At 41.5% G+C, this 19244-nt stretch overlaps 1 protein-coding gene across 7 annotated transcripts in view; it reads left to right on the top strand.

Moving 5' to 3' along the window:
- NTM (neurotrimin) overlaps window positions 1-19244 on the top strand; it is a 1300688-nt gene that overhangs the window by 1048064 nt on the left and 233380 nt on the right. The window lies entirely within an intron of this gene.

Below are 19244 nucleotides of genomic sequence, written 5' to 3' on the forward strand. Positions count from 1 at the left end.
TATCCCACGCCCAAGGAGGAATGGTTCTTGCCTGCTCCTCATGATGCAGAACCAGTCCTGGTGCACACAAACCACATGCTTAGCCACGGTGGGCTGATTCCCAGTTAGGGACCAGGAACTCTAAATCAGACTGGCCTTTGATCAAGTTACTAATTGTGCCTCTAGATTTTCTTCTGTAAATCAGAGTCAGTGTTCTGGGAATGGTGACCAGGATTAGATTTTACTCTTAGCAGAAAGTCTGCCACATAATAGTTTGTATGCATGGTTTAAAAGTGTTGTGTGTGTGTGTGTGTGTGTGTGTGTGTGTGCGCTCGTGTGCGCACACGTGCACGTTTTCCTTTATTGGGAGGTTGTTGGATCACAGTACAGTTGATGGTGCATGGGTTCAATTATTATCCCCCCATGATAGGTACCTGCAATATACTCTCACTCCCAACTTAGGTCCTTCTCCACTGTCATATACCAGGAACCCAAAGCACCCTCCAGCCCCCTCCCTTCCCCTTCTTCCCCAGAGTCCCCTACTTTGGTGCAATATACCACACCCAGTCCAAACTTTATTTTGTATTTTCAGTTTCTGTCATCCTGTATGTTCTACCTCTAAGTGAGATCATCTGGTACTTGTCCTTTTCATTTTGACTCGTCTCACTTAACATGATATCTGCGAGCTCCATCCAAGATGAGGCAAAGGAAATGACATCATTAAACTGGTGTAACTTCATAAGCATGTATTATGGCAGACTGACTGTTTTGTTATTCTAGAAGTTTATGTCCATATAGGTAGAGCCTGGCTTCTCTTTTGGAATTTGTGTGTGTCAAGAATTTGTGTGTGATTTGCAAGCATGTGCTTTATAATTGTGAGGCAGAATTGGATCCCCAGCAGCATATAAAGGCAAATGAGTGGTCAACAAAATAACTCACTTGAGGGCAGTGGTTCACCCAGGGGAGTGTATACATTACCATGCTCAAGAACTTGGGTTCAAGCCCCAGCCCCCACTTGAAGTAGGGAAGCTTCATGATTGGTGAAGCATTGTTGCAGGTCTATCTATCTATCATGTATCTGTCTATCTATCCATCTATCATCCCTACCCATTTCAATTTTTTCTGCCCTATCAAAATTATAAAGCATAAATAAATTATTATAAATAAATAAAATCATATGAGATCAAAGGACTAGAATCAAGCTGAGTGGGCTTGGCAAGGCTCAGGGAGAAGGTGGAGTATATATAAGGGTGGGGAGGTAGCATGACGAGGCTAGCAGGTGGAGAACATTAATCTTTGTTCATGTTCAAACTAATGGAAAATGTCTAATCCCCAGCAAGGTGTTTACATCTACGACTTGGCTAGGTGCCCTCCTAGCATGACACACCACCTCAAGTATTGGAATCTCATCTTGGGCTAATTTTCAGATGCTGATGGCTATATTGATCGGGAAACAAGCTGGGTTAAAAAAGGCACTGGTCTTGTACACAAACTCAGCCCAAGCTAATCCGCTGTCAATATGCCGGGACTGAGTAGTATTGACACTTTAATGAATAGAGGCCCATAGTTTTTCAGAGCCAACCTAGTCCCCTCCCCCCTCCCCTTGAAAAGCAATCAGACAAACTAAATAGAGCCAGATTCCCTCTGTTTCTGTATTGGAAAGAGGATACATCACTGTTCAAGATTTGAAAAAAAAAAAAAAGGAAATATATTTATCTTGGGGTCATTTATTGTACTGAACATAAACCCTAATTCCCTTAGTAGAAGCTGACTTCCTGGATTTTGTTGAAGTTGCTATTCAACCCAGAACTGAATGCTGCAGGAATGAAACTTAGGCATATCAAGTTTTCAGACACACACGTGCATGCACGCGCATGCGCGCGCACACACACACACACACACACACTAGCAACAGGAAAAAACAAAAAGAACATAACTTATGGTCTGCCCATGAGTATGTATATTTATGTATATGTAGTCAGCTTGCTATATAAATAAATGCACATAGAAGGAAGACAGTGGCATTTTCACAGTATCATGCAAGCTGCTTAAAGGCTGGGATTATGTCTTTCCCTTATGATCAAACGCCCCCTCAGCCACAGTAGTGCTTTATACTAGATCTTCTTTGTAGTTTTGGATGCAGGCTACTTAGTTCTTGCTGACAGTCTTGAGGCCAAGGTGCATTTGTATAAGAGCCAGCCATAGCTTCAGCTCTTTGGGATGCCCTCATCCATGTCTTTACTCATTCATACAGGGAAGCATCACTGTGTAATAACTCTTGGTACCAGTGCACATGAAGATGAATACAGAGCTGACCATGTACAGAGCTTGTTCCCATGTATCCACAGAAGATAGACCTGTAGAATGTTTGGCCAAACCCTCCCCAGAAATGTTTTAAAATTATTTTAATGGGGAGGGGAATTAATGGTTTATATTCAACTATAAATATATATATATACTACTCTGCCTGTGGGCAGAAGGCGATGATGTGTCCATGCTCTTATCTTATGCTAATGTGAAGGGAGGAGCAGGCCAATGGTTACAAGCAGACCTCATATCAATATATGGTACAGATCTCTTGACAAACCAAGAACAAAGGACAGTCTTGGGGAAGAAGGTGGCCTTGAGGCAAGTATGGGTTGTAGGCAACCAGGAAAGACAGAAGAAACCAGAAAACTGTGCTAAGCAGCTACTCACAACAGTGACAGTATAAAATCAAATTGAAGTTAGACAAAACCAAAATTGCTCTGAGCAATTTGTAGCCTTTTAAGTTCTTCAGTCACCACCCATGACCACTGGCTAATGCACTCATCAGTGCAGACAGAATGTGAATCCTACTGTAGATATTTCTATCAGGTGGTACTGTGAACACCACAGGGGTCAGTCCATGCAAAGCAGGAACAGACTTCACTGGCTTGAAAAAGTAGGGTGGTGTGGACAGGAGAATGGCAGTTTGGAGACAAGACAGAAATGAAAGCTGTGGTGCTCTTTGTATGGTTGGTTTAGAATGGTTTTTATCTGAAATACCACTAGACCCTAGTGGGGACTACTTAATTTTTTCAGGGTTCATGTATCTTGGCTTTTCTTTTACCATTTTATTGGGGGCTGATGATTACAATGCAGTTATTGATACATGAGTACAATTTCTTATCTCCCCATGACAGATATCTGCAAAACACTCTCAGGCCCAATTTAAGGCCTATTCCACCATCATGCACCAGGATCTCAAAGCCCCCTCCTCCCCATTCTTCCACCCATTCCCAGAGTCCTTAGCTCTGGTGCAATACACCAAGTTTTACTTTGTGTTTTCTCTTTCTGTCTTTGTGTCATAAGTTCCACCTATCGTTGAGATCTTCTAGTATTCACCATTCTCCTCCTCCTTCTTCTTTTTACCTCACACAAAATAATTCTTTCAGTCCCCATCTAAGATGAGGCAAAGGAAATGACGTAATTGTTTTGAGAGCTTAGCCACTTATCTGTTGTTGGACAACTGTGTTGCTGACAAGTTTAGCCTATTAAAAATTGTGCAGCTATGAACATAGGCATATGTAGATCTCTTTTAATGGACGTCCATGTATTCCTTAGGATATATCTCCATGAGAGGAATTGCCAGATCATAGAGTAGATCTTTTTCTAACCTTCTGAGAATTCTCCAGACTTGCTTTCCATAGGGGTTGGACCAATTTGAATCTCTGTCCAACATTTGTTGTTACTGTCCTTTGTAATGCATGCCATTCTCACAGGAGTAATGTGATATCTCATTATTGTCTTTCTTTGCATTTCTCAGATGCTGACTTTGAGCACTTTTTCATGTATTTGTTGACCCTTTAGATCTCTTCTTTGGTGAAGATTCTATCCATATTCTTTCCTCATTTTTGGATGTGTTCACTTTTTTTCCTGAGTTTGCTGAGCTCTTTATTATTTATTTGTTAGCATTTTGTCTGATGTATGGCATATAAAGATCATTTCATTCTCTTTGGATAGTGCTTCCTCTTGCCATGCAGAAGTTTTTTTAGTTTCAAGTGTTGATCTTTTAAATATATATATTTGTTTATATATATATATATGTATATATATTGAGAAATATATATGTATATGTATATATGTATTGAGAAAGACAAAATATTGTTGTTTTCTGATTGCTGGGTCGGAGAAGTCCATAAATTTAAGATATATTTAAAGAAGAATTGGGAGAATTAGGGACTGGACAAAAATGGGAATGAGGACAGGAGGTTCATCAGGACATCACAATGTCACAATTTCTCCTTTGGGATGGTTGAAACTATCTCATCTATGGCCTCATGTGTCAGTAACTTGTGGACATCCTGGTTTTAAGATGGCTTGAATTCTCCAATGCAAACAAGTTTGCTAAAAGAAAAATACTACTTAAATTTGTGTGCCCACTTGCAGAGCCAAAACATGATCTTTGAGGGCAGAGTGAAGGAGATCCGTCTAAGATTTATTAAAATTTGGGTCTAGTGATTTCCATCCCTTTAACCTTAGGGTGTTCTGTTTTATGAGTGCAATTAATAAGCAGCTGCTTCTGAAGTCTAGCTGCATATTTTAATCCTTGCCCCTTCTTGATGCTGCCGCCAAGCCAAGCTTCCTGGAATATTTGAAATAGCCCTACCCTCCCTGACTGGCATTGTTCCTTTGGAAGTGATTACATCTTGGAAGGAACAGAGTAAATAAAATATTCCCAGGATTGTATTGTTTGCCAGGCTAAAGGCATCATGAAGACATCTCTGAAGTTCTAATTATATTTCTAAGAAAATACCTGTAGTTGTACAACAAAACTGCCCCAGTCATCTGTAGAATATTCTAGAAGATTTTCCTCCTGGGATCACAGAAAAAGACTGGAAATCCTGGGTGTGGTGCTTATCAGTTTCACTCAAAGACACATTTGCATGACAAGAAACCTTAAATATAGTGCTTATAAAAAGTGGGTATTAGTATAATAATAAAAGCATTAATAAAAACATTAGTAGTGATGATAATAGCAATGCGGTGATAATATTAATAACAATAACAATAACATTCTTTGGCACTTTATCAGTTTCCCAAGACCTGTCTGGGTCTCTTTTTTGTCATTGATACCTCTAGTCACACCCCAACCTTTTGTTTGGTGCAAATGAGTTTTGCTATTTCTTCCAAGGCAGAATTAATCTGAAAATCCCTGCTATTGTTTGATAGTTAATTACCTGCCTTTTGAGTCAAACAGATCTGCAGCTTGCTATGAAAGAGTGTGTGTGAATCTAATGATTATGTAATGGGTCAAGACTGAGAAGAAGATTCCAGGACCTTGCAGTCCATCCCCTGTGTGAGTGGAATTCCAGAAAGAACAGCAAGAATTCAGCACAGGCAGGTGACTTGTAAAGAACAGATCCTGAGTGGCCTCAGCCCTTCATTTACCTCTGATAGCCTTCTTGTTCGATACCCTCTGTTCTTACCCTCCTCGTATGTATAATTGTGTTGCTTTCTAATCCTGAATAATTAATTGACCTTGTCAAGCCAGACTCATTATGATTAAGAGAAGAGGAACTCCCTCCCTCTGCTCTGGACTGACACAAAAGAAGATTTGAAACATAACCTATCTTGGGGGGATGAGATAAAATGCACTAAGCCTTGCATTGAAAGCAAAGATGTCAGTCTTCCTAGCCAGGTTACCCTGAAGGCAGTATACCCTCCTGGTATTGCCAGGTACTGCCAGGCTTCCACAGAGATGAGACCATCATTTCATCAACTCATTTCCTGAAGCTGCATCTCTCTGACTCCCTGGTAGAGAAAGCCAGTTCTGAATCAGCAGAAGTCACCTTCTGAGTACAACTGTGCTCTCAGGACTGTCAGCCATATTGGTCGCCCCAGACTGCCATCTAGATTATCTTTCTTCTTCCTGCCTGGTTCAGGAAAGAGATAGAAATGCACATTTGAAGGGTTGGGTGGTAGCGTAGTCTGTTAAGTGCACATGGCGCAAAGCACAAGGACCAACATAAGGATCCCGGTTTGAGCCCCCGCCCCCCCCACCTTTGGTGGGGTGTCACTTCACAAGCAGTGAAGCAGGTCCTTCAGGTGTCTATCTTTCTCTCCCCCTCTCTGTTTTCCCCTCCTCTCTCCATTTCTCTCTGTCCTATCCAACAGTGACATCACTGACAACAACAATAGTATCTACAACAACAGCAACAACAACAAAAAAGAAAACAAAGGCAACAAAAGGGAAAAATAAATAAATATATAAAAAAAGAAAGAAAATGACAAATGGGGCAGAGCAGTGGCAAATCTGGTTAAGCGCACACATTACTATACATAGGACTTGGGTTCGAGCCCCCACTTCCCACCTGCATGAAGGGGACACTTCATGAGCAGGGAAACAGGTCTGCAGGGGTCATTCTTTCTCCTTGTCTGTCTCTACTCATCTTTATTCCTCTCTGTACTATCAAAAATAAAAATAGAAAGAAAAGGGAAAAGAATGTCTGCTGGGAGTGGTATTCTCAGTGCCAGCAGTGAGCAGTGATAATCCTTGTGGCAATAAAAATTAAAAAAAATAAAAATCAAAGGCAGAGGAAGATGAGGAGGAGAAGACAACAATGACAACAAATATCAGAATCAGTAAGCTTTAGAGTTGGGCAGTGGTGTACGCATTAGAGCACTCATTCTAATGTGTAGAGACACAGGTTCAAGCCTCTTGTCCACAGCTACAGGGGGGTCAAGTTTAGGCTTGGTGAAGCAATGCAGCTAGTGTCTCTCTTTGTCTCCCCCAACTTCATCTCTCCCATAACTCTCAATTTCTCTCTGTCTCTATCCAATAAATATTTTTTTTTTGCCTCCAAGGTTATCACTGGGGCTCCATGCCTGCACTATGAATCCACTGCTCCTGGAGGCTATTTTTTTTTCCCTTTTTGGAGCCATTGTTGTTTATCGTTGTTGTTGTTGTTGCTGCTGCTGTCATTGTTGTTGGATAGGACAGAGAGAAATTGAGAGAGATGGGGAAGGCAGAAAGGAGGAGAGAAAGATAGACACCTGCAGACCTCCTGAAGATGGGGAGCCAGGGGCTCCAACTGGAATCCTTGCACCATGTGCACTTGACCTGCTGTGCTACCACCCAGGCCCCCAATAAAATTTTTTTTAATGAAAATTAAAAAAAAAAATCAATGGGCCTTGAGAAGACAGAGGAGCACTGGAAGGAAATAATCTCTAAAACCAACTGGTTCTATATCTCTTGCCAGAGAAGGATACAAAAGGGCAAGACTGCCAAAGAGACTTCAGAGTCCATTTCTAATAGCTACTAATAATGGCAGCCACAAAGACTCTTCACCACAGTACATTTAAGGTACATTTTTTGGTACACTAGCATACAGAGTTCATGGTGGTGACAAGGCCATTTGCTCTGTCATGGTGAAGATTATTCTCAAGAGGACCAGGGTGCTGTTAGAAATAAATGAGAGGTCTAGGGAGAGCTGTGCAGCCCATGGGGATATCGGGACAGGTCATCTCAGAAGCATCCTGTCCTGGTACCTCTGAGCTGTCTGCAGAGAAGCCTGGGAGCCCCAGATGTCTCCAGGCTAATTTAGACTTCTAAGGTGTCTGGCAGGAGTATATCTTAAGACTTACATTCCTGTGCAATGTAGTCCTTGGTGAATTAGTGTCTAATGTGAGTATGAAATCTAATTGGCTTCTGTTGGAGTTCAGCTCAGTGTCAAAACGCTCCTCCTAGATTTGTTAGAGCACATTTTTTCTTTCTTCTTTTTTTTTAATTTTTCTTCTTTTTTTGTGAGATCTTCATCTCATGTTATTTGAGAGGGAATTTATTGATTTAAAATTAGGACAGTTTAATTTGGTGGCATGTTCTTCTTTATGTCTCAATTATATATTCATGTCTTTGTGGTAAACTCAGCTGGTGAGGGGATTAAGAATTCAAAATAGAGGATTTTCACTTGGCAAATAGTGCTTTCCAGTGTGATTAATTGGGAATATGAACAAAGAACTTGGTGTTAGCTCCCTTGGGTTTTGACTAGCTTAGTGGAAAGAAGTCCATTTCAGGATTTAGGAGTCCTGGATTCTAGTCTGAAACTTGACAATAAGTACCTGAAAAATGACCTACTTCTTCAATCTATTTTGGATTAGACATTCATTATAGAAATGTTTTGATATATAGCACAATCTCATTTGGAGAAATGAATCTGACAGATGCGAAGAAGCTGGGCACGACTGTGTATTCACTCCTTTCTCTAAAGCATCACTTATTAGCCGGGGAGGTTTTCAGGATCCTATATCCTTTAATCTTAGTTTTACTTCTTTAGATGACCCAATCATCTAGATGAGGAAGAAAAGTCCCCATTTTCTCACTCCAGTTCCTTGCTCTCAACTCTGGTATTTCTGTTTTTCAGACCTTTGACTTAGTGACATTCTTTACTTCTCTGACTATCATTTCATCTGCTCTTACAATTCCATTTGGACTTTGTCTATGGTGGACTTACATTGCCATGAATGTGAACTTCAGAGATGGGCAATTGTGCTAATGCTGTCCCCACTCCACATCCAAGTGGGGTAGTTATCCTGACTTGAGAAAGGGAGAGTAAAAATTTGCTTTTCTTTATTTCCTTTCCCTCACCCATGTGCCAAAGACTGAAATACAGGTGACCTAGGTATGGGATTTTATGCTGCTGGGTTTCTCAAAGACTGACAGCAGCAGTCCATAGACTTTGCAGCCATCTGCCTTGGGACTCTATAGGACATGCTCCCTCGCCTGCAGGCCCTGCCCACAGAGGCAGGAAACTACCCCTCCTTACTAGGTCATCCCCACAGAGGCAGGAAACGCCCTTTGAGGCATGAAATGCCCCCAGAGGCAAGAGATGCCAACAGAGGCAAGAAACGCCCTTTGAGGCAAGAGATGCCCCCAGAGGCAAGAGATGCCCTTTCGCCTGCTAGGCACTTCCCTTTGAGGCAGGAAACGCCCCCCTCAGGCCTCCCCTTGGCATCACGCTGGTTCTTTCTGCTCTCCTATTTTGTTCCTCCATGTCTTGTGCCAGTTCTTTTGAAAAATGCCTGTACGATATAGGTTTCTATTCACCCCACACTTCTGATACTATGGCCATTAGTTAAAAAGAAAGGGAGAATTGTTGATATGCTTCTAAAACCCCTTCTATTTCATTGGTTTAATCCCCCCTGCTTAACACTGTATTCTATTTACATAACCACTGTAACTAAGCACTGCCCTGCCTGCAGGGCATTGGTTTAATCCTCACTGGTTCATGATGTCTTTTTGCTCTGCCCCCTCTCGTAGTACACCCTGATTTGCACCAGTCTCTTTTTGCTCCACCCTCTCTACGTCACATCCTATTTCCACCCTACTTGGTGAGTATATATATATATATATATATATATATATATATATATATATATATATACAGGACTGTGCTTATAGATTGTTTTAGCATGGCTTAAATTGCGCTGCGTTCCACATGAATAAAGAGATACTGCTGCCCAGCTCAGCCATGAGTCCCAGGTTGTCTGTCTCCCACCCGCCCCGCGAAGCTAGCCTGGCACATTGGTGGGGTCGTCTGCCCAGGGAAGTCCAGTTGGCATCATGTTAGCATCTGGAACCTGGTGGCTGAAAAAAAAAGTTAACATATAGAGCCAAAAAATGTTGACTAATCATGAACATAAAGGCTGGAAAAGTTCATGTGAAGAGTTGGGGGGGTCTCCGTTTTGTAGATTGTCAGTAGTCCTATTTTAGTTTTATTCCAAAGAGCCCATGACTACTTCCTTTTATACTTCCCTCCCTCCCTCCAAAGCTAACCTTATCAAAGTAAGAACTATAAAAGCTGAATAAGAGCAAGAGAACGTTCTTTTTAATCATGAATTTGATGATGATTCAAGCACTTCCCCTTTTCTAAGGAGCCCATACCTTCTCAAGGGTGACCATGACCTGAGCAGAACCCCTCATCCTGCCCCACCACCATTCTTTCTTTTCTTTCTTTTTTACTTGTCTTGTTCTTTCTGGTCATTCTCTCCTCTCCACTTTTCATTATTTTTCTTTAGTTACCCAGTTAACCCAGCTAATATTCAGTCATTAAAGCTCATGATGCCACTTCCTTTGGGATGATGCTTCCTCAGATTTCACCTATCTTAAAATCTGAGTTAGAGTTGTGCAGTTTGTGATTACTCCATAGTCACAGCAAGTCTGCATGTATTTTTGTAATTAGTTGACATTTTTCTGTTTTCTTGGTAGCCTGAGAAATTCCTGAGGACAGAAGGTCTATTCCTTGTTATCTGGGCTGACACTGGGGCTCAGAGACTAATTGTTAACAGTAGCAGATGAACCTATAAAGCTCATTCTTCTTTCTTCTCTCTCTCTCTCTCTCTGTCAGCACAGTGATTCATTGCACTGAGGCTGGATGTCTGAGGTTAATAATGACTACCCAATAACATCAGCTCCTTGTTCTAGGGATTGTAAATGTTACCTTACAGAATGAGGCCTTTGCACATATGATCAAGGTAAAAATTTGACATGTGGAGATTATCTTGCATTAACTAGTCATTCTTAAATATAATTGTATGAGTACTTATCAAGAGTGAAATAGAGGGAGGCTTGATACAGACACACAGGGGGAAAGAGAAGTGAAAATGGAGAAGACAGTCACCAAGATGCTAACCTTGAAGACTTGTGTGATGTGCCCATGAGCCAAGAAATGTCAGCAGGTACCAGAAACTTAAAGAGGCAAAGGATAGGTTTGCCCCCTGAATCATCTTGAGGAAGTCCAGAATCTCTGGCATCTTGGGAACACATGAGTGAAACTGATTTTATACTTTCTATTATACCAAACCATGGAATTCTGTTCTTTTCAGCCAATAATGTATTGCAGTTACTTCAATTATTACAAAATGCCAAGTCAACATCTTGAACCCATGACTCTGGAAAGTTAGCTAGCATTGGCATGACAATTCTGCCAGAAACTTAGGTTTGGTCACTGTAGAGTACAGTGGGAAGGTCTCAGAGACTCTGTACATAAGAATGGATGGAAGCAGGAGTTGTGGGAAGGGCCCACAGTCAGGAAAGAGAGGACAAGAGCAGATCTCTGTCAACACAAGAAGTTCAGCTTTTATCCTGGAGAGTAAGGAGTGTCACAGACCTTTGGACAAATGGATTGGAGGGATGTTGGGGTAGGAACACAGAGAGAATGAGTACATGATTTCTACCACACTGTCCTGTGTTCCTCACTTATTCATGCACTTATTATAAAAAATATTTATGGATTTATTTTAAGAGAAAGAGTGTGAGAGATAAAGACAGAGCACTGCTCAGTTCTGGTTAAGGAGATGTCAGGGATGATCGTGGACCTCTGAGACCTTAGGCATGCCAGTTGGTGCTCTAACTGGCTGAGCTGTTTCCCTGGCCCAACTCTCTCTTTCTGAGAAGCTAGAAAAGCAGTGCTGGCAGGAACTTGATGGAGTTCAAGAGATAATGTGCACACAGGAAGAGTGGGCTGAACACTACTTTCTAGAGATCCTGTGTCTGAGACCAACACATTCATCTCGATGTGTGACCCATTAAGGTTGGCAGTTGAGTTCATTCAATGTTCACATCACGCAAATATTTCAGATGTCTAAAGATATTTAAAGTTAGGATCCTGAGACTATGGCTTTTGTATTATTAAAATTAAATTGGAACAGTGAGAGAAGACCATGTTTAAACCAGGTTATGATGAGAAGATACATGACTTTTCATGCTTCAGGCTCCAAGGTCTGAGGTTCAATACCCAGCATCATCATAAACCAGAGGTGATCAATGCTTTGGTTAGAAAAAAAAGTTTAAATATTAAAATAACAAGGAATAGATAGACTAAAGCACCATTTAAAAAGAAGAAGGAATTATAAGGATAATAGCACAACCAAAGTATACCAAAGTAACAGACACCTGAAAGTGCATGCTAGATAGGCCATTCTTTTTATTTGCCTGGGAATGAAGAACTTTATAGAGGAAAAAAGAAATGATGAGAAAAGATAATACTAGAAGACTCTTTTCTAAAATTTCTTTATTGGGGGATTAATATATTACATTAGACAGTAAATACAATAGTTTTTACAAGTGTAACATTTCTCAGTTTTCCACATAACAATACAACCCCCACTAGATCCTCTGTCATCCTTTTTGGACTTGTACTCTCTCCCCCCACACACATCTACCACAGAGTCTTTTACTATTGGATCCTATAGTTTGGAGCACATTTGATTGAAAGTCTAATTGAACATATCTTCTATAAACTCTAGATGGGTACCAGGGACTTGAGCCTGTGGCCTTGCACATGATAATGTGTGTGCTCAACTGGGTCTGCTACCACCTGGCCTCCTTAGCTCTGTTTTCAACTTCAATGTGACTTCCATTACCTAGAGTCTGTGGTTGTATTGTTCAAATTAAATATTTAAAACAGAAACACAGAGAAGAGATGTGAACCTAAGTGAGTCACTGCAGCTTCATATCAGAATTCTCTCTTGGCCTCTCTCTTTTAATTTTAAGAAAAAAGTTTTTACAAATTTCTGGATGTACCTTCTTCATTGCTATAAACTGAGACTACCCCACTCCCTGCTGTCTCTCTTTGTTGGGCATTAAACCAGTTCCCCCCTGCTCCATGCTGCATTGCTGATAGTGTGGTTTATTTACATAATCATTGTTTTGCTTGAAACCCGCCCTGCCTTCAGGGTATTGGTTAATCCCACTGGATAGAACATTCACAACAGCTACTATGGAGAAACAGACATCTGGGTTCAAAGAAAAGGCTGACAATGTCTTCAAAGATGATTCTTCAGGGTAAATATTGTCCTACCTTTGTGCTCTTTTCTCCACCCCCTCTCCTAGCCATTTCCTTTTCCCACTTGCCACTTCCAGTTAAAAAAATATATATAAAGGCATTGTCTCTGATTAATAAAGGCATTGCATTGAGTTCCCACTCCACCATGGGTTCCTGGTCTCTCTTCTGCATCACTGAGTAAGCAGCAGCCCAGGTTGGCTCCGGTCAAGTTCTCTCCAACCCGGAGAGCACGTGCCTGGAAAGAAACGCCTACAAAGCTAGTCTGACATCTCTTTAATCAGGGAGGACAATATTTACCCTGATGAATCATCTTTGAAGACATTGTCAGCCTTTTCTTTGAACCCAGATGTCTATTTCTCCATAGCCAGGATATATGCATTAAGGAATGAAGTGGTGAAAATGGCAGTGCTAGTAGCTCACTATTAGCCCTCACCACCAACTAGGAAAATGTTTACTCTTCCTGAAACCTTATGTTCTGCTGGTGTAGAGATCTTAGTTCCAGAGGGAGGAATGCTTCCACTAGGAAATACAATGGTTCCATTCACTAGAGGCTGAAGATGCCACTTGGGGCATCATCAGCCTCTCTGAGTCAACCAAGAGGAGAGTTACTAAGGTGGTTGGGTGACTCATACAGACTGCCAAAGTGGATTGGGATAGCTCTTCCATTATAGAGGTGAGAGAAAACATTTTTGGAACAAAGAAAATGCCTTGGGCTGATAGAAAATCAGGACTTCTGATGGCTTGAACTCTTTAGGAATGAAGGTTTGAGTTCCCTTGCCAAGAAAAGCACTATGACAAGCTGAGGTGTCTGCTAAAGACAAAGGGAACAGAGACTAGTTAGTGGAAGAATTAAGTTATAAATACTAGGGACATCCACATAGGCCTTTACAGGAATAGAACTACAATTGTTATGAGTGTCTCCGTATTCCCTTCTTATTTTGTTAAGTAATATGGATACATTGATTTATATATAGATACATTAAGCACTTACCTTTGTTTTCTTTCCTTCTTTATTTCCTGTTATAAAAAGTGTTCTTTTGGATTTTATTTATTTATTTATTCATGTATTCAATAGAGAAAGAGAAACTGACAGGGATGGGAGCAAGAGAGAGGGAAAGAGACAGAGAGATACTGCATCAGAAGTGTGGTAAAGTAGGGTAAAGTCCATTTTCAGTTGAATGCAGGAGTCATCTCATGCTAAGTGCAGTTATCACCTTATTCTTTATTTGGAGACTTGGTATGGTTTAAGGAGATGGGGAGAGTGCCAAGTTGACAGGTTACCACTTGTCAAGCTGGTGCTTGCTCATTTTGAGTGTCTCAAAGATGCCCAGTTAGCTGGGGAAGCACTTTTTGTTCTAGGTGTGTCTGTGAAGGTGTTTGCAGTTCAATTGGTGTACTAAATAAAGCAAAAAATACCATGGAGTACAGGTGGGCATCCTGTTGGATGGAAATCTAGTTAGAACAACATGTGAGGTTTTGGGTTCAGTCACTGGTATTCCATATTACATATGCCAGAGATGAGTTGTATCCTTTTCCTTTTTTGTTTTAAATCATCTTTAAATTTAAATTATCTTTTATTTATTGGGTAGAGACAGCCAGAAATTGAGAGGAAAGGAGGTGACAGAGAGGGGAAGTCAGAGAGACATCTGCAGCCCTGCTTCACCACTCATGAGGCCTTCTCCCTGCAGGTAGGGACCTGTGGCTCAAACCTGGGTCCTTGTACACTGTAACATGTGTACTCAACCAGGTGCGCCACCACCCAGCCCAAGCAATGTTTTTAAAATTTCTATTACCCCTTTTCTCCCTTTCTTCTTTCCTTCCTTTCTTCTCTTCTCTTCTCTCCCTCCCTCCCCCTCTCTTTTTTCTTCTTGCTCCTTCTTCTTCCTCTTCCTCCTTTTCTTCCTCCCCTCCTCCTGCTCCTCCTCCTTTTTCTCCTTCTCTCCTCTTCTTTTTCTTCTTCTTCCCCTTCTTCTCCTCTTCCTCCTCTTTTTTCTTCTCAAAAGGTCCTTTGGGGAGTGATTTTGATGTCTTTGCTGGCACACAGCTGCACCCATGACTAGGCATTGGCTTTGAGTCACAGCAATGCACAAGAGCACCTTGGACAGCAGCAGTGTGAGCTGGCCTCAGTGAGTGTGCTTTCTCAAGCTGAGTAGCCTTAGAAGGGAGACAGATTACCTGTCCTTTCTGCCACTGGCATTCTCCCCTCTGCCATTTCCCATCTGTCTCCCTGAGACTGTTTTCATTTGGACTTGTCGGCAACTTCTTTTTTTATTGCCACATATACTTTTTGTTGTCTTCTGCCTACTGCAGTTTTTCATCTCTGTTTTATTCTTTGTAGCCATGTTCTGTTTTACTCTTCTCATTGTCCCCCTGCGTGGCCCATCCTTTCTTCCCTTGTCACAGCACCATTCCTCATTTTGATCTTCTCTTCTCTGTGCTTTTTTTTTTTTACTCATGTTCTTTTTCTTCTAACATTTGCCAGAATTGTCTTTTCCCAGTTAGATTTTTTTCCCTAGTTCATTCTGTGTTCTCCTCTCCCCTTGGTCCCCTATCCTCTGATTTCCCTCCATGTCTTCTCTCCAGTTCACACTCAGTATCCCAACTTACCTCACTGCCCTGACCTACCGTCTCTGCTGTCATCTCCAACCTGCCCTTTTGAACGCTTTCTCCTCTTAGTGGTGTCTGTAGTTTTCCCTTCAAAACTTGGTGCTCACATTGCCTTTGGGGGAGAAGATAGAATAATCAAACTAACTTTTTAATTTAATTATTTTCCCTTTGCTTAATAAGAGTATCATGCAACGGAGATGCACGTCCACTCTCAATATCTTGTTTCCTCTGGGAAGCCCAAATTCAAACAACCCAGATGAAATTCTCTCAGGTTGCAGCACAGGGAAGGAGATGACTATGTCTAAGATTTCTTTGTTGAGGCTCAAACATGTTGTGTCTGTGTACTTTGTATCTAATGTTATGGGGGGTGAATATAAGAGAGAGAGAGAGAGAGAGAGAGAGAGAGAGAGAGTTTCATCTGTTCATAAGTCAAAAGAATCTCAGTTGATTGTGGATCAATTTGTGATGTTCTCCCAAAATGAAAGTAAGCAGAGAGGGACTCAGTGCTCTGTGCCTGGAGACTGATGGTGAATTTGGAAGGGAGGTCTCATTCCTAAAGTTCTGAAGCTGACTTCACTCCAGAGAGAGCAAGGAGTTGTTGTCAAGTATCAGTCATCAGAAACATCCTGGGCAGTCTGATAGGTACTAGGCATCTTCTGTGCAGAGGCATTTCCTGTGATCAGTCCTTAGCCTGACCATATTCAAGAGCACCAAGAAAAAATGGTTTCCCAGAGTGAGTTGCTAACAACTTACCAGCAATTGGTAAGAAGTCCCAGAGGTCTTCTCTGGCCTCTGCTATGCCCAGAAACCTCTCTGCTCCAGCTTGAGATACTAAGGTGCATTGACTATTATGTGCCTATAGCTATTCTGATAACAGCAGCTTATATACATGGAGTCTCATCTCAATACAATTAGAGCCAACTGTATGAGAATAGTAGCTGACAGGCTTTCATCATGCAATGATACCCCAATTCTTTATCGAAACCTTACTGTGTATCATCCTGGAATTCTATGAAGTACTTTATGTACACTATCTCAGTTCATGTTCAAAATAGTCCTATGTGGGGCCAAGGCAGTGATGCATCTGGTTAAGCTCACACATTACAGTGTGCAAGGACCCACGCTCAAGCCCCTGGTCCTCACTTGCAGAGAGAAAGCTTCATGAGTGGGGAAGTAGGACTGCAAGTGTCTCTCAGTCTCTTTCCCTCTCTCTATCCCCCCTCCCCTCTCAATTTCTCTCTATCTATATCCAATAATAAAAATACGTTAGCAAAAAAAAATGGTGCTGTGTAACAGATACTATCATTACCCTTCTTTTGGTGATGGAAACTGACATCTAGTAAACCAGGTAATGCCACACATGAGCAAGGAGCAGAATTAAGAGCTGAACTCTCTGTAGCCCTCCCTAAGTCACTATGCTCTACTTTTTGTGCAGAAACTTGGGTGAATGTGAGTCAAAAGAGTACATTCTTGTAAAAATGAGCCCAATGCAGATGGGCCATGGGTTCAGATTACTTCAGAGATAAAAGCCACCTTGCATGGCTTGGTTCTGGGCAATGGTTCTCAATTCTGTTGCATGAAAGTTACTCAGAGGTGCTGTTAAACAAGACATTGCGATCCTACTCCCAGGATTTCACACTAATTGTTTGTGAATAAGGCTCTAGCATTATTATTTTTTTTAGACATATGCAGAAATGCAGAGAGGAGAAAGAGAGAGAGAGTGAGAGAGAGAGAGAGAGAGAGAGATCATATCACCAAAGTTTCCTTCAGTGTGATAGGGGTTGGCACAAAGCAGCACACCATCTAAGTGAGCCATTCTGCTTGTATAATAATAATAATAATAATAATAATAATAATAATATTGCTTCTGGAGGTGTTGCCTGCACACCAAATCCACTGCTCCTGGTTGTCATTTTTTCTTTGAGGGTGGGATATAGACATGGAAATTGAAAGGGAAGGGAAGATAGACAGACAGAGAGACCTGCAGCACTGCTTGATCACTTGTGAGGCTTCCCCTCTACAAGTGGGGCCCATGGGGAAAATGGGGACCATGGGGCTTGATTATGGTAATGTATGCATTCTACCTGGTGCCCCACTGCCTGGGTCCTCCCACCCACCCACCCCTGCCCTGTAATTATATTTTCATCTCCTTAGGTGCTTGTACTTTTTCACTCACAATGAGACCTATTATTGTGATATTAAAGAGGTGAAGACATAAAACTGAAGAGGTCAGCTTACTTGTGCATGGTCACAACAGTAGCTAAGTTCAGTTGTGGTGACTTGTCTACACCCTCTGATTCTCATTCTTTTCTTCTCCTTGATGAAAGATAGGTCTATTATTATATATGTAGATATCACAGTGAAACATGACATGTGAGAATTAAGACTGATACCTAGTTGCATTAAAATAGCAACTATATACATCCAGAATTAATTTCTCTTTTGAATTTTTTAAATATCTTTATTTACTGGATAGACACAGCCAGAAATCAAGAGGAACTGGGAGGGAGAGAAACAGAGAGACACCTTCAGCATTGTTTTACCATTTGCAAAGCTTTCCCCCTGCACAGGTGGGGACTGGGGACTTGAACCTGGGTCCTTGTGCATTGTAACATATGTGCTCACCCATGTGCACCACCACTAGGCCCTGAGTTAATTTCTCTGTGTGCTGGATTTTTCTCACCTGCAAATGAGCAGGTTAGTGCAGTTAGCCTAGAGACACTGATGTGAGGTGAGACTGTCAGATAACACCAAGTAGCGGGTACTCAATCCTGCCAAGCATAGGACTGGTTTACCTTATGGAGAGGACCCTTCATAAACGTGAGACTGACGTGCGTGCGTGCCTGCGTGCGTGCGTGCGTGGTGCGTGTGTGTGTGTGTGTGTGTGTGTTGATATTAGTACTATCAACTCTAAACTCTGTGTAAAACGATACCTAAGTAAAGAATGTCAGTTAACCTTTAGGCTCATAGAGCAGCATACCTTGTTCAGGTTACCCTCACCTGTGGAGCTTTACTCAGCACTTGATGATGGTGTATCAGGCCACTAGCTTGGTTAGGGGTAGGCCCAACATTCAAATCTAATAATGCCACGTGGTCCCTTTTGCACATTCTCAAACTCAAGGGCTTGTGCTGTATCCTCAAATTCTCAGCATCACCACAAAAGTAAAAGTAAAAGCATTTTAGTCCTATAGTGAGATATGACATCAGAACTTACTCTGAAGGCTGGGGCTTTCACTTCTGCAGATACTACTGCTTGGAGGGATGCACGTTTTGTCTGTTGTGTACAACAAGGAACTCACACTTGAGTGAAGTTTACTTTAAAGATCTTTTTCCTTAGCTAATGGCTTACTCTTTAGTCTGAAAAAACCCTTTAGCCTTTTCTAGAAGGTTATTTTATTCTCTGCTCCTCCTCGCCTGCCTAGTGATCTCTACATCTTATTCTTCTGTTTCTCTTATTTGGGCTACACAGTCTCCACGGTCAAGTCCGTGACTTCCGATTACTATGTCTTCATTAAGTGGCACAGCTTCCCCTTGGCCAACACCAGTGATGTTCTATCTACAAGATTCTGCTGGATCTTGATCTTGAAAGTGCCCCAACTTGTTCAAGTTTAAAAGTCAAATTTACCTCAACATTCTTGCCACTTTAGAGTATTAATGATTATGATTAATAGCACAATTTATATCCTTTTGCTCAGGACAGAGAACTAACAGTTATATTTTATACTTTCTTTTCTGTAGCCACCTAAGCCGGTCAGTCACCTGATCCTCTGGGTCATCCTTATGCACATGTCCCCATATTTACTGTCACTGCCATAGTCTGAGATTTTACCCTTTTTTGGTTTTGTCTATATA

Source organism: Erinaceus europaeus, chromosome 20 (assembly GCF_950295315.1).
Source record: "Erinaceus europaeus chromosome 20, mEriEur2.1, whole genome shotgun sequence".
Taxonomy (NCBI): domain Eukaryota; kingdom Metazoa; phylum Chordata; class Mammalia; order Eulipotyphla; family Erinaceidae; genus Erinaceus; species Erinaceus europaeus.